Here is a 23,353-nt window from a genome sequence, read left to right as displayed (position 1 = left end):
GTACACCGGGTGGTTGTATTAAATCTCACAGCTCCGCGCAGAGGCTGTAACAGAGCTTGCCCTTGGGGTGGGCAGTGTGTACCTCTGCACACAGCTCCTCAGGCAGTGCCAAGCTGATCTCACCAGAATGTTCATTTTTAAACTTTGTATGTGCTGTTTCTCTATTTCTGTAGCCTTCTTAGGGCCAGCAGTAAAGAGAGGGATTATTGAAGATAGGGACCTGGGATTTTGGTGAAGGACTTCCTTGACTGGTCTCCTCTATTACCCACTTTCTTTCCTGCCTATCTGGCTCAGAATGTCTATTTCTCTTCTTTGCTCCTCCAGCAGCAAAAAAGAAAGTGGAAGCCAAATGCAGACTCGGCCAAGGGCACTCTTCAACTAGGAGGGCACCATCATCTCCCTTTTGCAGTCTTGGGAGCCTAGAATTCCTAGTGACTTTTCTGAGGTTACGCTGTGTCTGCCACGGTGAGGCCAGCAGTTCTGTCTGAGGCTTTAGCCATTATGATGTGCTATACAAAGCACATAACATAGACTAATACTTTTATGTCGCAGCTGAAGTGTTATGGGATTTCATTTCATAAGAGCCTTCAGTCCGGCACATAAATCTCTCTCAGGTCAGTGAGGCTTTGTGTGTATGTAGGTGGGTTTTCTTTTCTTCCCCTTATAATTCACTCTGAGTTCATCCTAGGCAAACATTTCTAAACCAGACGATTAGAAAAGACACTGTTTGAAAAGCACAAGATTGAGAATCAGGATCTCAGTTCTAGATTAGACTCTTGGTCGCTGGCTCTTTACCAGGAATGAATCAAGACCCTGTGCCTCGTTCTGTTGGTTTATAAACTAAGGGAATTTGCATGCAATGAACTGCAGCAGCACTGTTAGCTGTAATGTTTATTTGGGCTAAAGGCCCTTTGTCTCTCCTTTACTATTAATAATGGACTCTAAAGCATTGGAAGGAAGCCTAGCATCTGTTCCGTAAACATTAGTTAAGTCTGAGCTCAACTGATCTAGACAATCTACTTAGTTTATAGAGGAGAAAACTAAGTGAATACAGAAAAGTCATGTTACTTGTCTAGGTCAAAAACTAATTATAGCAGGAACCTGAGATTTTCAGCAATCTTGATTTTCTCTCTCTCAGAAAAATGTCCCTTACTATCTTTTGGTGGTGGGATGAGGTGGAGGGGTGGTGGTGAGGAGTGTAGAAGAAATAGAAGTTTTCACAAAAAGGTGGAGCTATTATTTTGGCTAAGATGACAATGCCCATTATGATATTCCCTGTATATCTCATGCCAAAATATTGGTGGCTATTGTGCAGAGGTATGTGTTGGTTGCTTTAGGGTTAAACATAGACCAGAAACTCCTGGAGAGAAAGATCATCCTGTTCTTTAAGGAACTAATACCTTTCTTTCATTTTTCTTTCTGATTTCACTTTTAAAATCATGCTCACTGTTTAAACAATGGAAGAGGTCAGAAAAATCTGTTTGGGCAGGCAAGAACCAGAAGTTCCAGCTGGGCCTCAGCAGGGGTTTTGAAAGATCTGATGGATGAGTAACAGCTCCTAACATGAAAATGATCACCCTCTGCTCCACACTCCACTCTCTTGCTCTGGCATGAGTGCTGTTGGGTATGAACTCATGGTGCTGTCAGGGGCCAGCTCTTCCTGCCTTCTCTTTCTCTGACCAGTGTCACTATTTTCCAAGCTTTATTAACACTTCCAACTTTAGTCATCTTTGACTCCTCCCCATTCCTGGGTGCATTGAAGCAGTTCTAAACTCCATGAACTCCTTCTTTGCAGTATGTCTTACATCAGTTTTATTTCATTCCTATTATTTTTCACATATGTAACATGAAGTCATGTGGTGACTGCAGTGAAGAACACAGGTTTGGAGTCAGGCAGAACAAGGTTTGAGTCCTAGCTCTGCCACTTACTACCTACGTGTCATGGCTTAATCTCCTTGACCGTTAGTTACTTTATCTGTAAAATAATTGTATTGGCCTTAAAGAGTTGAGTGAATTCAATGTCAGGCTGTATGTAAAATACTCAGTAGAGTGCTTAGCACGCAATCAGTGTTCAACACATAATAGTAATCACAGTAGTCTCCCCTTGTCCTTGGTTTTGGTTTCTACAGTTTCAGTTACTGGTGGTCAGCCAAGGCCTGAAATAGTAAATGCAAAATTCCAGAAACAAACAATTCATAAATTTTAAGTTGCATGCCATTCTGAGTAGTGTGATGAATTCTTGCTCTGTCCTGCTCTGTCCCATCTGGGTTGTGACTCATCCCTTTGTCCAGTGTATCCATGATGCATTCACCCCATTAGTCACTTAGTAGCCCTCTTGGTTTTCAGATGGACTGCTGTTGTATCACAGTGCTTGTGTTCAAGTAACTATTATTTTATTTAGTAACAGCCCCAAAGAACACGAGTAGTGATGTTAGCAATTCAGATATGCCAAAAAGTAGCCTTAAAGTGCATCTTTTAAGTGAAAAGGTGAAAGTTCTCGACTTAATAAGAAAAAAAATGCATGCTGAGGTTGCGAAGATCTACGGTAAAAATAAAAGATCTTTAATCTGTGAAATTGTGAGGAAGGAAAAAACAATTTGTGTGCGTTTTGCTGTCACATCTTAAACTGCAAAGCCTTGGCCACAGTGCAGGCTGACTGGGAGTAAAGATGGAAAAGGCATTACATTTTTGAGTGGAGGCATAAACAGAAAACATGTTCTTATTGATGGCAATATGTTGTGCCACAAAGCACTGAGCTTATATGAAGACTTCAGCAAGGATTCCCTGAAACAAGTGATACCAAGCCATTTACTGCAAGTAAGGGATGATTGCCCAGATTCAATAGATTTGGACTGAAAAAATATAAAAATTACGAGAGAGAGAGGGAAAGACCACATTCCATAACTTTTATTACAGTGTATTTTATAATTGTTCTCTTACTTTGCCTAATTTATAAACTTTATCATAGGCATGTATGTATAGGAAAAATGTAGCATATATAGGGTTCAGTACTATCCGCGGTTTCAGGCATTCACTGAGGGGTCTTGAAACGTTCCCTTTTGGATAAGGGGGACTACTGGAGTACTGTTCACCCCTCCTTGTCCACCCTACTTCCTGCTAGTAGGTTAATCCTCTTAAAGCCCAGCTCTGGCCTTCTTTCTTCCCTACTCCCAAAGAGAGGCCTCATCTCAGGGTGGTTAAAAGCTGTCTTCTGCTACTGGACTGCTTGGGTTACCATTTACTAGCTGTGTGATCTTCACCAAGTTTCCTAACTTCTCTGTGCCTCTGTATAATAGGGATAATAGTATCTACCTCGAAGAGTGATTATGAAGTTTATATTATTTAACGTTAATAGTTAATATTTTTAAGTGCCTGGCACACAGGAAGTCAATATTAAATTTTGATAAATAAGAACTTATGCTGGCTTCCTATATTTGCTATTTCATAAATATACTCTGTATTAATTTCTTTGGTCTTACTCTTTCTTCCTCCTGGAATGCTGGGTGGTTTAACAGAAAGAGTACTTGCAGTACTTGCAGGGAGAGGAGTAGGTTTTACTCACATGCCGCTTTGACTTAGGTGTAGGAGCTACCTGAATTACTTGCAAAGCATTCTGAGGCTTTGTGTGGTTTCAGTGGGAGATCAGCTGGTTGTGGCTCCAACGGGTCCCAAGGGAGAAATGAAGACACATCCTTGTATTTTGCCACAATAAAGCAGAAGTCACAGTCATTTATAAGAATCACAGTGTTTTCTTAGTAAAAATATACAGTTCAGGGTGAGAGAAATTTTCTTGACACTGAGAGCTAAAGAAAAGAATCCTGTGTGGCTCTTCATAAATAGCATTCTTCCAATTGCTTCATACGCTTGAATTCATGCACCCCTGACAGCGTTCTCTGAGGGAGGCACTATTTTGTCCTTGCTTCCTTTTTATAGATATGGAAGCAAAGGCACAAGGAGCTTCAAGCAACTTGCATGCGGTGATGAAATTAATAAATGGTAGGGAATTTGAAACCTGGGCAGGCTAGCTCCAAAGTCTACACTTTTGGCTACTTTACTGGTTTTTTTTTTTCTTAATTGATTTGAGAGAGAGAGAAACATTGATTTGTTGTTCCCCTTATTTATGCATTCATTAGGTGAATCCCCAACATTGGCATATGGGGACAATGCTCCAACCAACTGAACTACCCAACCAGGGCCCTTGGGTTATTTTTTAAGTAAATTTAATTTAGTTTAAAAAACAAAGTGCCTCAATGCAATTTGAGTAAAATTGATTCAGAACTTTCAGACAATTCTATAAAGGCCCAAATCACTGTTCACAGGTGTATCTCTCTGATGGTTTGGTTTGATCCAGCAATAATATTAACAATATTTTGAGCAATGGATTTAAACCACTCCCTGCAGAGCTCTAGGGTTGCACAGAGTTTTCTCTGGGGCCTGCTGGCTGGTAGTGGTGGGTGTGAAAGGGGATCTAAGACCCTGCTCCCATTTCAGTGAGGGTAGCCTTGTTTTATCTACTTTAAAATTAGTAGGATTTATTTTGCAGAAAAAGACCTTTGTCTTTATAAGTGAAAAATCTCTTGTTGAAATGCAAGTTATTGGGTCACAGGGGGTCTTGGACTGGGCCTTTAGGTGTATGCCTAAAAAATCATGTGTCTTCAAAAATATGTTATAATTCTATTAACAACCAGTTTTTCCGTTTCATAGGAAGCAAGACTGGGATGCTTATTATGTAAAACTTAGAGTGAGTAGCTTGTCTGCCCTTGTGATGTGTTACTTTGTTGTCCTGTAGTGAATTTCCCCTCCTAATTATAATTTGCTTTAGGAGAATGGCATTTAAAATGACTTGAATTTGAGAAGCACCCACAAGCTGGGGATGGCCCATGTGGGCTCAGGAGAATGCTGATAGCAGGAAAAAGCCAGCCTGGTGTTAACATTCTATGTGGAAAATATCTGTCTGATAGTAATCCACACAGGGAATAATTGAGAGTTGGTTTTACAAGCAGCACACGTTGCACAAATTGATTGGTGACTTTGTTCAGCTGTATCTCTGATCTCCAAGGCCTCCCTCCTCAATACCTTGATCTCTAAGAGTGAATTAATACAACACTGATGGAGACTGAGAAGGGAAACCCTCACTCCTCATCACCAGCACTGCCACCAAAGCCCTGGATACCTGCAGACAATTCAAATGAAGTAAGACTTGAACTCCTGCTGAAACAAGTTTAACCTTTAGAAAGTCGTATGATTTAAACGTCTGCTTTTTTTTCAGTTCAGGTTGCCTTATTAAATGTAATCCTAGAGAGACTTTGCGTGGGAAGATGGAGCACGATGCAATGTGCAGATGATGATTTATTGAGTTGTACACTTGAAACCTGTATGGTTTTGCAAACCAATGTCATCCCAATAAATTCAATTAAAAAAACATTTTAAAAAAGGAAGACAAAATCCTGATGTGACACAAAGTTGTTTTGAGTGAATATTTATATGCATGGCCTTATAAATGCATTTGGGTTGGGTTTTTTGCACCATCCGTTTTTGCTCAGAAGGCGATGAGTTTTGAGGAAGTTGGACCAGTAGACCGTATGGAAAATTATGCTGGTTCTTTCTGTGGTGATTTTGGGTGCATGATGATTCATATTTATGACTTAGCTAAGGAAGTAGAATCTTTAGTTTTTCTGAGCAACACTGCCTCCTTGTGTAATGAGAATTACCTTCTAGTCCATTAGTTTACATAATTTTTTAAAAAGTATTTTTATTTTAATTTAGAGGCTTAAACAACCCAAAAGAGACAGAGTGCCTCACTGAAAATTTCTGTGTCCACGTTTGAGTATTTTCATTGAGAAGACTAATCATCGTTTTTTCAGGGACCGTTTCCCCAACTTGACTCTTATCTGTATTTTCTGTCCTTACTCCTAATCCCTCTCATTATGCCTTTAAAGTGGTGGAAAGGAACAGAGAACTCGGATAAGACACAAAGCAGTGCTTTGCTACAGAGTACATCATCTGTGGAGTTCTTCTGGGAAAGAAGATAGAAACCCTTGGATAAATGAAAAAATCCATTAATCTAAAGATTGAAATTATACAGGTGTTTTAACTTGATCAAAAGCAGTTGATGCAAAGTAGTAAAACCTAATGAATGTGTTGCATATTTCCTCATCTTTTTCCTGCTTACTCTTGGTTCTATTTGGCATCATGCAATTCATTCAATAAATATCTATGTGTGTCTGTTAGGTACCAGGCACTCTTTCAGATGCTGGGGATACCACAGGGAACAAAACAGAGAAGCATCCCTGCCCTCATGGAGCTTCTATTAGAAAGATACTAAGTAAAATATATATTATTTTAGATGGCGATAAGTGTGTTAAGTAGAAAAAAATAGAGAAAGAGGGTAGGCAATGTCCAGAGTGAGGAGTAGGATTAAAATGTTAGATAGGGTGGTGGGGAAGTTCCTTACAGAGGAGGTGGCATTTGAGTGAAGAGCGGAGAGAGCAAATCGCAATGACATTTGAAAGAAGAATGTCCCACGCACAGGTAACATGCGCACAGCTCTTGAGCAGGGAGAGTGTGCCTGGCTTCTCTGAGTGGCAGCAAGGTTTCAGGCCATTGTGGAATTCTGAACAGAGGGGTGAGACATTCAGACTTCTTTTTTAATAAAACAGAATGAGAGCAGGTAAGCATGAAAATAGAGTGGATGGCTAGAAAACTAGATTTTGATTTTATAATCATCCCATCTTTTCTGGAATGTGCATACGCTCATGAACTGAGAATCTGTAGTAACATGCAGAGGTACTCGTTATGATTAAGACTTGTTATTAATAATGAATTACCTTATAGTAAAAAAAGTTGAACACTAAGGAGGGAATGCTTTTTAAGAATATTTAACAGTAATCATCAAGGAGATTTTTATTGAAAGGAGTGATTAGATTTGGGACGTAGAAATACAAATATGATTCTAATTAATATTCTACGTTTGTAGAAACTTACCACATTTTAGAAAATTGTGACTTATGCAGAAAGAAATTTAGGACATTTAGGAATGTTCATTCTCTAAGAGAACAGCCCCTTCCTGACTGTGTTAATCTAGTCTAAAATTTTCAACTTTGAAAATCTTTTTTTTCTCTAAATGATTTTGTCCAGTCATTCTTTTTTCAAAAAATATTTTTATTGATTTTTAGAGTGAAAGGAAGGGAGAGAGAAACATCAGTGTGAGCAATGTGAGAGAGAAACATCGATCAGCCACCTCCCTGATGCATCCCAACTGGACATCAAACCTACCACCTGGGCATGTGCCCCGACTAGTAATCAAACCTGCAATCTTTTGGTGCACGGGACGATAGAAACCTTTGTGTGCGCATGGACGATGCTGAGCCAATGGAGCCCCGCTAGCCAGGGCAACTAGGAAGATCTTTTAACAAGAAACAATAAAACTTGCTTTCTTTTCTTTGATGTATAGAAATACAGCCTTTGCGTCAGCTTTACTTTCCAGGAAAGTATTTACATTGCAACTGTTTGTGTTTTTCTAGAATTACCTGAAATGCAATGCATTTTCATTGTACTCAATTCATTTAATTTTGTAATTAATGCTGGGAAAACGTAAACATTATTACCCCAAAGGCTAGTCCCTGAAAACAAACTGTGGTTTCTGTATACACTGCGAGCAAAGGGCTTGGCCCATTTTCAGATCTGCCAAGACCTTTTACATCACCCACAGGTATCAATTTCAGTATTAAAGTCTGTATTAGTGTTGGTGTTCAGCCAACACTGACGTGAGGAATTTTATCATTCTCCCAGAAGGAGCTATCAGTCACCAGAGGTACGAAAAAAACCTTCTATGCTCTCATGGCTTAATACTCACAAAAATCTTACATTACTTGTTTATTCAACATACAGTGGTGGGCAAAAGCAGGCTTACAGTTGTGAAACAGAGTTTATTCTTGTATTATTCTTCATTTATTAATTATTGTATCATTTATTATTATTATTTACCTACTTTTGCTCACCCCTCTATTTTATCGAATGCCTACTATGTGCAAGCTGCTGAGGATACAGATATTCAAGAATGAAAAGAAATAAGCAAGTAAATGCATGGATTATCTTCAGTTTATACTGTTCTATTAATAACACGTTGGCCCCTGTCCATAGGCATTAGTATTCATAAACTAAAAATGAATCCTAGTCACATAAAATGCTACAGATATAGAATGGTACCTTTTCTATATTGACTGGATTTGAGGATCACTCCAGGCTTAGAAAAGACAAAGATCTATTGTCACTTATCCTTCCACTTCCCATCCATGCCCAAAGTTCTTAAATATTTATTTCATCTTGTCTGATCATAGTTGCTGATTCCCTCTGATTAGCCAAGCCTGTTTGTTTGACACAAACCCAGTATTCAAGACTTTGAGGAATTCCTCTGTCAATTCCAGGAGGAATTACCTGTATCACTTAATTATGTTTCCTTGGAAACCAGGAAAAAATATCAAGCTTTTCACTTAAGCTGGATTTAGGGTCAGTCTTAGCTGAAGAGTGGAATTTTCCTAGGTGCTCATAGCCTTGTTCAAGGCCCGCCTCCCTTGTGGGCCATCAGTGCCCCTGTGATTTCCCCAGGCTTCATGATGACCTGATAAGTCCCCTTTCTTCCCAGAGCAATCTGAACCTCTCCTAACCACCTTTCCTCCTTCAATCATCTGTCTAGATTTTTATAAGGTTAGATTTTTGAACAAACAAATCCTTGTGAGTCTCCTCAAACCACAGCAAATCACAGCATTTCGCCTTCTGGGTAGCTGCTCCAAAGATTTATAATCATAGCATATTTTTTAGAACTAGAAAGAACCTTAGAGCTCTTCTGTTTTTGTTTTTGTTTTTAAATGAGCATGATCTTTGTTGAAATGAATCCAGTGTATAGAACAAGTAAGAGCAGAGCTGTACTAGATGGAGGGGCATTGGATCCCCACTCTCTGACTTCTCACCCTCCACATCCCCAGAGCAGCCCAGAGACACCATAGAAGCACTCTTCCAGACAGACCTCTGAAAACTACCTGATTTGCTAGTTGAAGATTGGCCAAGAGCTTCATTTTGTATTTCCTCCTGCCTCGTAGAGGTCTGATCTCTGTTCTCATGAACTTGAGGCTACTTTCTTGCCCCCAGCCTACTTGGAGGGTGAGGTGCCAACCCCCTGGCAGTCACAGGCTTAACAGCACCTTGCCATGGTGAGTGTCACAAGGCTAGGTGTGAAAGAAAAGGGCTCTTTAAACTATTCCAAGAGCCTACACACAAGTGCTAAGTTTTCTCTTATTACAACATTGCACTCTTAAAAATATTTATCAAAAAATAGAGGCTGTGAAAATGTTCTCCTTCCCAGTGACTGTGGTGAGAAAGCACTTCCCAGTGAGTCTGCAAGGACGCAAAACATTTCTCACTCTGAGTTCAGCTTCTGACCAGCAAAATCTAGCTTCACGTCAATCGTCTCTGTCCTTAGAGGAACCTAAGCCCATTTTCATTACTTTAATGGGAGTGCAGAGAGGATTGGCACAAAACTGATAGTGATGATTATTTTTGGAAAGGTCCATGTACGAGAAGAACAGATTGTTTTATTTATTTATGTAGCCCACATGACAACTTAGGACAGATACAAGATAATCAGGAAGGCTTGATGCAGGAAATTTAATTTCGTTTAGACTCTGATTCAAAAGCAAAACTCCTTGTTTAATGGCAAGGAAAGAGGAAGGGCACGATTGGAGGGCTCCTTTGTTTTTTATTGCTGGCAGTTAGATTTTGCCATCCTATCAGACCTCACCCTTCTGAGAGGTAATAGGTATAGAGGAAAGCACTGGGGCTTTCAAGTTCTCATTCATTTTTAGTATTATTACTAATTTGTACTTTCTCTTCCTTCCTTCTTTCTTTTCATGACAATGTTTTAGGCTCCTAAAATGTGCTTGGTGTTGTTAGCTGCTGGGGACACACGGGTCTGAATCAGGCGGGTCTGATGTTTACGGCCTGGGAAGGATGCACATTCCATCTTTGCCATTTTACTACCTGAGGGACTTTGGGCAAATCACTTAATTTCTCTGAGCTTCAGTTTCATCTTTTGTAAAATGGGAGTAATAGCCATCCCCCTGAGTAGCAACAATGAAATGAGAACTGAATGAAGTAACCTGTGCAAATTACCTCCACAGAGTGCGTGGCACATAGTCGTAACTTAAAGAATATGAGCCTATTATAGATTCCCTTATAATCTTTATAGTCATTGTAAGCTGATGTTTAGGTTTATCTTCCCGCAGTGTATGAGGAATTCTCTGAGGGTTTTGGCGTCCAGATCGAAGTTTTTTTCTGCCTCAGAGAGCCTCAAGAACATTCCCCTTCAGCAACCCTTAGACCAAGAATTGCTCTATCCCAAAGATCCTGAATCCTCAAAACCCCTTACAGACTCCAGCTTCTATCCTTTAACCTCTGTCTCCAAGTTCACTCTCCCACTAAGTGAGCTTTTCAGTCCCTTTGATATTTCTGGTCTCTGACTCTCATCTTAGTTTCCCAAACTGTCAGCCACACCCTCCGCCCTCTCCATCCCTTTTCCCATGTCAGTTTTGTTTCTTTCCATGTTCTTCCTGCACACCGCAGCCAAAGCCTTCACGGCCACCAGCTCACCAGGACGTGGCTCTTTCGCGCATTTCATCGGCCGTGGCAGTCTGTAACCCCAGATCAGCCCGGGAACTTGTTTTACCTTCTCGCGTCTTTGCTTTACCTGTGGCTGGTGGAGAAAACCCACTCAGCCATGCTGATGCTCATCTCCTTCAGCTCATATTTCCAACCTTACAGACCCCTGCATACCGCCCAGGGAATCTCTCATAAATCTTTAGTTGGTTTGACTTTCCTTTCTTCCTATAGGAAATGCTCTAGCATAAATCCTTGACGGGTCTCCTTGCACCCTCAGTTCAGTGCTGTCCTCCTGAAGTGACCAGCGTTCAGAGCTGGACATCCTGTCCAGCTGTCCCAGAAGAAACGTGCTCTTACCCTTTCCCAAGATCCCACCTGTGCCCCTGCTCCCTCCGGCTCCCAGCTTCTCTCAAGCCCGCCGGAGCCAGCCCTTCTCTCGCCTGCCTCTTCCTTCCCACTGCTCTTCCACACTAACCTTCAAACCTGCTCAAGTCAGCCGGTCTTAGGGAAATTTCTCCGGCCCTACCCTTCCCTCTGGGCACCACTCCGTTTCTCCCTTCTACTCCACTGCCGAAGTTCTCAATAGGATTGTTTACCCCCTTACTTTCTCTCTCGTTTCTTGTTTAAATTGTCACTAAAATTGGGCTTTCACTTCCACCACTCTACTGAAACTCTCCTGGGGTGGCCAGGCACCTCCTCACTGACAAAGCCAATGGAATAAGTTCTCATTCTTCTTGGCTTACCTTGGGCTTTTGACATTATTGATTTCTTCCTTTTTGAATTTTTCTCCTCCTTTGGTTAATCTAATAATAATTTCTCTTCGTTTTTCTCCAGAATCTCTGAGGTTTCTGTCTCAGTTTCCACTAATGGTTCCTCTCTGCCCATTCTTTAAATATTAGTGATGTTCCCCAAGTTTTCACGCTCAGCCCTTTTCTCTTCATTTTCTTCATTGTCCCTCACCCATTCCTATGATTTCAACTCTGACTTAGATTGACGATTTTTAAATCTATAACTCCGTTTCCCTGTCCCGCTGGTAATAGCAGCCGGATTGGCTGCAGAGGCTCCGGGTTCAGCGAGGCCTACCTGCCCCCCCATAGCCTGACCGCCCTATTCCTACCACTCCTCGGCTTCATTGCTAGATGCTTTCGGTAATTCCCATGGTGAATGAAGCTAAGATCTTTGTAGAATCCTCTCTCTCCTTCTCCTCTATCACAAGCAACTAGTGATTAGTAAAAATCACTACTTAATATTATAAGCAATTTCCTGCCCTGGGCCCTTCCAAAATTTAAGTGGCACACAAAGAACTTAATAATTTATATCAAGGTGAGAATGGTCTTTATTGTTAGGCTCACCCTGAATTATAAGACAGTAAACAAATAACCCCAAGCAGTGAGAAACCTGTCACCTGGTCAGAATTTGCCTTATGTCTCTTCATATATAGCAGGAAAGAAAATTTCTGGTGTCATGTAAATAGTTTCTAATATCCTTAGGATATAATTTTGCAAGGAATGTTCAAAGCTATATAGTGTAGACATCCAATTGCCTAATGTTTTTGTTTTAAATTGAAAAACAAAACCAAAAACCCTCACAGCCTGGGCTTCTTGGTCAGCAGGGGGAGCACTACTACTTTGCTCTGGGAAGATTTTCACCAAGGCAACAACTATCTTTAATATAGACCACATCTTAGCAACAAGGAGGAAAAAAACAACGATACGATCAATAAATTTGCTCCCTTGTGGTTGCAATTTTCAAAAATAGCTTTTTTTCGCCTTTGTAATTCAGTAGTGTTAGCTTAGAAAGGGATCATCTGCTGTCTTTTTATCTTCTCAGACCTTCCTTTCAGTCATATTCTAATCAGAGAGAGAGGTGTTTATTTAATCCCAAAGACAGGGCTTAAAATGGGTCACAGAGGCTAGTGTTACAGCACCTGGTCAGCATTTAGACCGTGTATGCAACACAGAAACAAAGACACTGATGTGTTCATTTTATTTAAACTAGGCAATACGGTGAAAGAAATCAGTCAAACTGTATTTCTGTCTAAAATGACCTTTTGTTTGAGTGAATTGATTCGGAGAGATCGAAATGGGGACATGGTGTCCTTCCCAGAGTCAGCTGGAGTGAAGCCTATCAAACAAGCATGCCATTCGTGCAAAGGAAGAGCCCGGAGACCAGGCTGTCATCTGAATTTTGCTCTGTGATCACGGACAAAACATTTAATTTAACTCTTTGTACTATGATTTCTCCTGTTATTAACATAACACACTTGTATGAAGAGGAAATTATATATATATATATATATAATAGATTTGAAACTACCTACCTTGAAAGATCAAGAAATATCTATTTAATAATTTAAACAAAAGATCTAGTTTGGCACATATGTCTGTACACATATAGGTTATAGATCCATGCATCATGCATATATACCTTATGTGTATGTGTATGTATGTATGTATATAGCTAAATAGATTTATTTATATCTATATAAGATATCTATGAAATCTATACATATACAAGATGTGAACAGGTAAAGACAAGTCTTTCTGAAAGTGTTATTCTGTTTATAATAATTATTCCACTCACTCACTGAGAATAATAGTAGCTTTCAGGCAGAAATAATAAAGAATGCAGGGCTCTATTGATGTCATTTCCTTCTTAAAATTCTTATTTGGTGAGAAGTTTGTATTTCTTATCTTCCATTAATATTTCATAAGGAAAGGAGATGATGCTTTAACTGTGGCTTATAATACACACCCATCCTTATCTAATAACGTACCTGATAAACACTTCACCAGTTCACTTTTTCCTGGTCTCATTTGTACCATGAATGGAAGTATGGCATCAAAAGATTTTTTTAAACATTTTAAGATATAAATGATAAAAAAATACATGATTCTGAATAAAGAGAAATCTAGTTCAGCATGATAAAAATGTATTTTAATCACTTAGTTTCTAAAATGGCTGTTTTTTTTCCCCCTGCCCAGTAAATCTTTTTCTTTTTCCAAATGACAACAAATAATTTAATGTGACATTAGGATTGCTGTGTATTTTTTTAACTAGTGATTTTTAAAGAAACAAATTGAATTGCTTTTATTTTTACCAATGAAAAGTACCATTTGATCTGAGACTGGTTAACACAGAAATTCAAAGTGAAGTGCTATTGAAGTAAAGTAATAAATTTAATTTCTGTGAGGTTTAGGTTTTCTCATTGCTGTGGCCACAGATACATCCCTAATCCTATCTAATCATTTGCGTTACAAATTATGATTGCTGTCCAGATCTGAGACCAGACAATGAAATGTCATCTAAACAAGGCAAAACTATCTCCATCAATAGGAGGCGACCAAATCAAGTCTCTTACCTTACTTCTAAGTGCTTTCAGTATTGTCTTGTGATATGTCATAATTATATTTTATATTCATGTAGTTCTGAGGAAAGTTTATAGGTTGAAGAATATCAAACATTTTAGTTCAACCCTATAGGAAAACTGATAGCGTACTGGATAGAATGCTGAAGTGCAGTGAAAAATACCCTGGACTAGGAACTAGAAAACTGTGCTTGAATCCCAACTCTTCCATTTACCACCTTTGAGCACTTAGACAAGTCACTTAACATTTTCCAGCCTCAATTTCCTCATGGAAGTGGGGAGAGAGTATCTCAGCTTACTGTAGGGATTAAATAAGATAACCTAAAGTACTTAGCACAGGGCTTAGCACAGAGTAAGCAAGTAGTGGCTATCTTTACCCCCGTCATCATTATTGTAACTCCTACCGGAGAAGAATTGCAAAAATCAAATGAATATGAAATATAGACCACATTCTTTCTTGAATTGAAAATATTGCGTATACCAGTAAGCGTTAAATTTATGTAAAAATATTACTATCTCACCAAAAGGAAAAGATGCTAAAAGAAGTTAAATGATTTCTTCATTCATTAATTAAAAATTCACTTGGCAAATTATTATGCGTTATGCACGAAATACTGAGCTAGTTAGCGAAAAGTCTTATATGAAAATTTTTTCTTGGTAAGATGTAGTACAACAACTAGGATAACCTGGATAAATGACAAAAATTGTATTTTAAAGGCATCAAGTTGCTATGGAAACAATGAAGATTAGATGGACTAAAATTCCAGAGGAAGTAGAATCCTTTTCAAATTGAGCTGACACTGATATTTTTTCCCTAGGGCATTTGCTGATCCTGACTGTGGGTTGAAGAGAACTTCTGCTGGGGGGAAAAAAACACAGTAAAGTTTTTAACAGTTTTAAAGGGATGATGTGAGAAATAGGAAGGAGGAGACTCAAACACGTGGCTGATTTTCCCCATAACATATTTGCTGAATTGTGGTGCTGCACAGGAGGCTACAGAAACAAGGGTAAAGCTTCTGAACGGCTGAGTGAAATCTACTCTCATAGTCTTGAAATGCTCAGGAAACAATCCTCCAAGGAGGACCTTGTCTCCTCAAGACATTTACCAGATATTGAAGCTGTGGGGGGCACGAGGCTGAGGAGCTGGGCTGGAACTTCTGAAGAGCAGAGCTGGACCTCTTCTAGTCTTCCAGGGCAGAGGAGATAGTGACCCCCAGGCTCACAATCACCAACTCAGGAGAGCCATGCCCTAGGAACCGGGGCAGACCAGAGGTAGAGCAAATCTTAATAAAACTGAAACTCAGGCCCAACACACCTCAATTTCTCATGTAATTGAAGAGACCAACCCCTTACTCTCTATGCCTCACAGAGGAAAGGGGAACCCTCTCTGGTAGAAGATAACATTTGTGATCTTTATGATATTTTTATGACTAATATCTGGCATATGTTATAAAATTAGTGGACATGTGATGAGGCAATAAAATGTGGCTAATAGTCACAAGAAAAGGCAGATAATAGAAGCATTGATAATAGGTTCATTGATAATCTGGACCTTGAAATCAGCAGTCAAGTATTGTCAAATAATTCAGAGCACAAAGTGGAAGCCAACAAAGGGACCAACAATTCCAAAACAGAATAATAATTACCTATGATAGAGCTACAGTTTGTGAGGGACCACCCTTAATCAAGAGAAATTGTCCAGTTTCTCTCCCCGTTTATGGAGGGTGGTGGTAAGAGTAGAGGAAGAAGGATCTTTGGACTATACCCCAAGACCAGGGCCTCACATCCTGGGTTGTGAGAATAAGTCCAGATTACCAAATCCAAAATTCCAAAGAGGAGCCAAGGAATACAAGCAAAAAGGTCAGGAATCAAGAACTGAAGTGTGAGGGTGAAGATTGAAGACATACCCTAATACAATGTGCAGGTAAAGCAGCACACAGGAGGAAAGCAGGAGGGAGGGGATAGATTGGAGGGAAATTAAGGAAGCAGAATTAAGAGGTGGCAATTGTTTGGATAAGAGCATGAGGGAAAGGGAAGGCTCTCTGGTGTCCCCAAAGTTGGGTTATTAGATGAGTGTTTCTCAGGGAAAAATCAAGGAGGAGCTGGTCTGATGAGCAGAAAGGAGGCTTGAATATGGGACATTGTAGGTGCCTTCTAGGTGGAGATGCTCACCGCAGTGTTTTACACTCTCACATGCACATATGCATACACAAGTTGTTTGAAATATAGATGTGGGTGTCATCAAATGGGGGGCAAGACTACCTAGGGAGAATGTTTCAAGTAAGAAGAGATTCAGATATAGAATCCTGAGAAATATCGACACTGAGGATTCAGGAGCAGAAAGGGAAACTTGAAAGGAGACCCTGGTAAGGAAGAATTAGAAATAAAATTAAGTAATACAGCTTCCTAGAGACCCCGAGGAAAGCATGGCTTAAGAAAAGGGACACCTTCAAATGTGCAAATGTGAATGGGCAAAAGGTAATATTAAAACTTAAAGACAGAAAGCATTGGAAATCAGCAAGAGAAGATTCTTTGAAGAAGTGGACATAAGAATCAGAGCTTTTCCTAAAAGTTTAATTGTGAAGGAAAGGAACAGCATAGGTTAGTGCTGGGAGAGAGCGAGGTTCTGTGGGACACAGGCAGGTCTTTGTTTGGTTGGTTTATTTTCAAGGTAGGAGCAACTTAAATATGTTTATATGCTGAAGAGAAAGATCTAGTAGAAAACAAGTGGCTGAAGATGTGGGAGGAGATAAAAAATGGTGTCAGGTCCCAGAAGAGGTAGGAAGATAGAAGATTTGATTTTACAATAGGTGTGTGTGTGGGTGTATATATGTCAGTAAGACTATATAGATAAAAGTCAATTCTCACTGGATGGGATTTTTAATATAATAATATGGAATAGACCTAATATTTTATGCAGAAGTACTATTAATAGCCAACATAATATAATCCAAACAAATACCAATTTCAAAATTTTATTTTGGAAAGTGATTTTTCCAAAATGCTTTCCTTTGCCTTCTTCAACAAAATGTTCTCAACATAATTTGGCCTTTGCTTGATGACTCACTTTGAACGTGAATCACTGTCCAGCGCTATGAGACCGCCATGCCCTCAGGAGCATCTGAGGTCCACGGGGCTGCTGTCCCATTGCTAAACGGCTCCAGACAGCTTCGCATTTAAAGCTCTTCTACTTCCTGCCCTGTCATTTGTCGCTTCTCTGCTGTTGTCAGTGTGTCCTGACTCCCTGCTTCTCATGTGTTGCCTTCACTTTGCACACGCCTGCTGGGTGAGGGCCTGAGAGTGGCTCCAGCCATCCCCAAAGTGCAAACACAGACTCGGGGACAGCTTGCTCAGATACTCAGGTGTCCTTATGCAGAGACCCACAGGAACTCTGGCCTTCCTGCCTCCAAGTCGTCGCCTGGGCTTCAGGAGGGAGTTGAGGGTGCTGCAAGTCTGACTCCTTGGACATAGAGACACAGCTGGCTGGCCCGGCAGCTTGGCCCAGCTTCCCCGTGGTTACCAGGTACCCTTCCTTCTGGAAGCATGTGGACCTGAGTCACCAGGAGGCTGTAATTAAACCCTCATCTGCCTGTGGTCCTGAGTTACCTGGCACCACTGTAAATAAGTTATGAAATCTGACCAGTGTTTTATTTTTGTGTTTCTGCCGATGGGGCCAAATTATTTTGTTCCTGGTAGGAGTGGATGCTTCCTTTCCTGCTCTCTAGGAACCAGCCACAGCAGGGACAGATTCGATTATCCCTTAGTTAGCATCTTTGTCTAAATCTCCCAGGAGAAGGTACACTTTTCTCTTTGGCTAGATAGCCCACCTGCACACAGGTGCCCACAGAGCAGAGGCAGAAGTTCGGTGGTAACTGGTCTTTTATGCCAACGCCCATATCAACTGCAGGGGTAGTTTTGACTTTATATCCCCTGGCTTCTTCCTTACTTCTGAGGCCTCACATACAAGAGAGGGAACCAGCTCTCAGGGTTCAAAATTACGAAAGAAATGAGAACATGTCACTGCAAAATATGACATTTCAGTTTAAGGATTATTTAGAGCTAAAGGCACTTGAAAAAGAGTAGGTATAAGAAGGGTCCTCTGACCTCCCCCTTTCTTCCTAAATGCAGGCAATAAAACTCCCATGTGAAAGACGTCCATCCTATGCCAGGAAGAAAGAAACACTCCGGGAGCTGAGGCCCCGAGAATTCTGTACAAACAGGCCTTGTTAAAATAACTCTTTTCTAGAACAAAACAAACAAACAAACAAACAAAATTGAAACAGACTCATAGATACAGAACAGATTGATGGTTGCCAGAGGGGAGGAACTTGGGGGACTGGGTGAAAAAGGTGAAGGGCTTAAGAAATACAACTTGGTAGTTACCAAATTGTCATGGGGACGTAAATTACATCATAGGGAATATAGTCAATAATATTGTAATAACTATGCATGGGCCAGGTGGGTACTGGAAATATGGGGGGAATCACTTTGTAAAGTATATGATTATCTAACCACTATACTGTACACCTGAAACTAATCCAAAGTAATATTGAATGTAAACTGTAATAAAAAATTAAAAAATAAAACATGTATCTTAATTTTACATTAAAATAAATAAATAAAAAAACCCAAAACCATTTTCTTCCTTTAGCCTCCCCATTTATTTCAGTTACTTTTCCATAATTGCCTCTCTTTGTTCAATTTAGCATAAAAGCCTTTAGGTTTCTCCACTTCTTTGGGTCTTCATTTCCTTATGAAGGCTCCATGTCACATAGAACCTATATTAAATAGAGCTGGTAGGATTTTATCCTGTGACTCTGTCTTACATCAGTCTCATTCCTAGACCTGGCCAAAGACTCTAAGAGGGCAGAGATAAAGTTTTGCCTCCCTACAAATTTTGGAAAGTGATAGCTTTGCCTCTGAAAGAAGGGGTCAGAATGTTCTGTTGCCCTCTTCCTTAAAATGTCTGGTAAAACTCTAGGTGCAAAGGGTTTTGTAGTTGTGCGCCAGGCACACACATGTAGGTAGAATCACGGTCTCAGAGGCAGATGTGACGTGATCACGGGCATTGTTAGCCACTGCCTGTGTGTTTCTCAGCAGTCAGTTGCTATTAAATTTTGATGGCAAGCGTTGCTATCTAACATTTATATAGCAAGACCCCGTCTAGTAAGTGCGCAGCGATTGTTAAATCATCAACAACGAGATCACGGAGACTGCAAAAGTCAAAATAGCTTCCTGTTTCTCTCTTCTCAAAGCAATTTTTCCCCCTTGGGTGTTATGTAATAAGCTTTGTGGGAGCAGTTGGTTATGGTGGTAAAATCTACTTCCAGGTAAGAGAGTAAAAAATAGAAATAGAAAAAAAACAGATTTGATAAAAAAATGATGTCATTTTTCATCTAAACAAACAAATATGTGTATATGTAAAGACATAGAAAATAATTTGAAAAAAATGCACATAAGGGTATTAACATTAGTTTTGTATGGGAATGGCAGAAGTACTTTGAAAAGTATCAGTTGGCTTTATAGTGGTTTAATTTACATACACTACAGTGAAATACTGTAACCCATTAAAGTATACAGTACTTTGGATTTTCTTCCTTTTGCTTATCTGTATATTGTAATATTTTCCAGTGAACAGATATTTCTTTTTTTAATTAAAAAATTTTGTTTAAAAACTTAAAGATAATTTGAAAACTATGTTAAAAATATGAAAGTGTGGCTCAGTTGGTTGAGCATTGATCGTCTCAAGCACCAAGAGGTTGCTGGTTCGATTGCCAGCCGGCACACACTCCTGGGTTGCAGGCTCCTTGTGGGGGGCATGCAGGAGGCAGCCGATAGATGCTTCTCTCTCATGCATGTTTCTGTCTCTATCTCCCTCTCCCTTCCTCTCTCTCTCTTTAAAAAGAATCAATAAAAACATATTTTAAAAATATGGAAAAAATATGGAAAAGATTAATCTATGAGATAGTTATTTCAAAATTGATTTATATATTTCTCGCCATGACATATGCACCAAAGGGTGGAATTTGTTTTCTTGCTCTAAAGGACCCTCCCCTAAACCACCCGCCTATACCCCAGTCATCTGGCTGACCCAAAGTGGATCTGACCAACCCTACCTCCAAAGCCCACATCTCCCCATCCCCTCATGAATCAGTGGCCTCTAGGGGTTATGACAATCTTCTTACACAAAATGGAAAAAGAGGGAGACAGCCTCCTTTTCAGAAGGTTATAGATACGTGACAATGATATCAATTTATTGCTTAGGACAATCATTTAAATTACTTTCCTTCCTTCAATTCTGTTTGAAATACCTCCCAACCATAGAGTGATAATTGAATATAGTGGAAACTTAACACAGTCTAAATATATCAACGAGATTTTCCTCCATGGATAGCTCTCCTGCAAAACTACTGGAAACTTTCTGAGACTCTAGGATATGAAGGAAAACAGTGGTGAATGATGTATACAGGATCCTGGGATTAGGTGGGGATGTTGCAAGCCTCAGAAGCTAGTAGCTTCCCTGCCTAAAAGGTTATGAAGGAGATCCTAACCTGCCGATCAGGCACACAAGGTGCTTCCATCAAAGCCAAAACAAATGATCAAATATTTATTGAACACCTGCCTGCCTCCTATTCAGATACAAAGTCCTCCTTTGTACACTTCAGATGCTGCAGCCTGGAAACCCTGATCAGAACACACGATTTTATTTAGTTAACATTGTCCCACGGGAGCAGTGATACAGCATACAGTGCCTGCTTACTGCGTAGGACCTTTACAGATATTATTTTTCTTGATTTCTCCATTTTACGAATGAGGAAATCAAGGCTTTGAGGGTTTGGTTAAATTGCCCGAGGCCACATGGAAAGTAGTAGAACTGGAATTTAGACCTCGGAAGCCTTGCTCCCCGGAATCGCCTCGCTCCTGTTTGCTCTGCAAATAAAGGCAGCAGCTCCCTTTAGCCGCTTGTTAACGCACTGAAAGCGTTTGCAAAGCACTCTCGCCCGTGTCTGCAAGGCTTAGGCCTGTACCTTCCTCTTCTCTCAAGACGGTTTCTTTCATTCATTTCCTCTCGATTCCTCAAGTATGAGTTAAAGTAAAAAATGACTGGCTTTCACATATTTGTCTGTTTGTTATTGAGGAAGCGCTGTCACCAGGGAGAAAGGGAGCAACTGCACAGCATTCTCGGTTCCTTCGCTTTATTGACGCCAATCCGTTAGACGGCTGTCTTCGCAGCATTGAGTAGCTGCTAGAATGTGGTGCAGACAGAGCATTTTCTTTTCCCTCCACCTCTGAATTAATAAGATTAATTAATACAGTTAATGTTTATTATTGTTCTGATAGTTTAAAATGCAAGATATGGGAACCTTTTTATGTGCCAGGCACTAAGTGTTTTACAGAGATTATCTTATGCCTGTTATTATCATTGTTGTTTTTCAGCTTAGAAAACTATTTAGAGAGGTTAAGTAATTTGTTCAAGGTCACACAGCTTGTGATTGCTCAAGGCGGGCAGAGCGGGGTCTCACGCCCGGCCTGCTGCGCGGTTCTTCAGAGCTGTCTCCTGGACTATGCCACCCCCCCCAGCTGGGCTCTCTGGGGTGGCACACAGAACTCAGTCAAATACTGCTAATGTATTAACCATTTCCTTTAAAGAACTTTGCAAGAAATGTGAGGAAACCAACAACAAAAATCAAGAAGTATTAGAAATAAAAAAATCGAGTGGAAAGAGAAGAAAAGACAGGCCCGTTAGCAAGGAACAGGAAGTGAGATGGGGCAGGGACAGCGGCTCTGGGTCCCTAGCCGTCACTGCCCACCGCGGGAGGCTGTGCTGGCGCTTTAAAGATTTGGCAGAGAGCCCGATGGGGCACTGCCCGCAGTGATGAGACATTTTCATTTGTTTGGCTGATGTGTGGCTTCTGAAAGTTCTTTTAAAGAGAAGTGTCAGGGTGAGAAGAATGAGACTAAGGGATAGATTTTTAAAGTAATTAATTGAAAAGAACTACATTCCTTGAATGTGTGAGGGAAAGATAGATAGGAAATCATTTTGATCCCTTTGTGGTGCAGCCTCATATAGGTATGATCTAGTCACGTACGGTTATAACAGCTGGTCTGAGTGGAGCATGATTCTAATAAGGCCATAGGCATATAGGTCATAGGGGCCATAGGTTTACAACAGAGAACATCTTTTCTATGTAACCATAATCAGGCAGCCACCTGCAGGACACTGGTAACAACGGAATCTGAGTGACAGAATATATGCAAATCCATTGTCAGTCTTATGCAAAGGCTTGCAGATATCTTGCCAATGATTAATAATAGGATCTTTTTATGGTAACAAGCAAATATTTACTGAGCACCTACTATATGTGCAGTTTCTACTATGGAAATAACTATAGTTATTATTAATTTATACATGAACTCCTCACAGCTTTTCTTTTCTTTTTCTTTTTTTTAATGTCTCTCACATTTATCTTTTCATGTTTCACTTGTTACAGACTTCAGCCAGGACATCGTATTTCACATCAGGATTATCATCAGAACCTCCTAAAATGGAATAGAACAGAAAAAATAAATTGTTTTAGAGCTGAAAGGACATCATTTAGTCCAAAATGATTACAAAGCTCAGACCCTATCATAGTCTAACTTCCTTTAAATTATCGCCTCTATCACAATGTTCATCTGTCTCCTCAAGAATACCAGTTTAAATATTGAGTTTAATTCATAGCTTGGCTTTAAGGTCCCACCTTGTATTGTGGCCCTACTCTCCCTGTCCAGTCTCATTTTCTTAAGTTCCCGAAGCACATCTTCTCCTCTGGTCAAGCCTCATTTCTTACAGTTGTCTCCTTCTCATGTGTTACTCTGGTCTACCTCTGAAACTTTGCTCATAACATTGCTTTCTCCTAGAACATCTTTCCTCCCATTCCAACTCCATCCATCCTTGAAGAGTCCTTGATTTTCCATTTCTACAATGAAGACCTCTTAACTGTTCTTCATTAACCACCCCTCTGAACCAATATGTAATTATAACACATACCACAATTTAGTATAGAATTTCAGTGTTGAAAAAGACCTTAAAATCATCCAGTTCTGCCTGGCCGGTGTTGCTTAGTTGGTTGAGTGTCATCTGGTGCACCAAAAGGTCTCCAGTTCGATTCCCAGTCAGGGCACCGCTGTCCCCCACAAAAATCATCCAGTTCTGCCTTTCAATTTATGTGTGAATCCTCTCTACCACAGCCCTTCCAATTACATTTTGCTCTTTATTCAAACATGTATCTAGGCAGATCTTTCCATCTTTTATGTTCATTCATTCAGCCGATATTTACTGAGCACCTAATA

This window comes from Miniopterus natalensis, chromosome 9 (genome assembly GCF_054644295.1).
Source record: "Miniopterus natalensis isolate mMinNat1 chromosome 9, mMinNat1.hap1, whole genome shotgun sequence".
Taxonomy (NCBI): domain Eukaryota; kingdom Metazoa; phylum Chordata; class Mammalia; order Chiroptera; family Miniopteridae; genus Miniopterus; species Miniopterus natalensis.
This window is presented reverse-complemented; position numbering follows the sequence as displayed.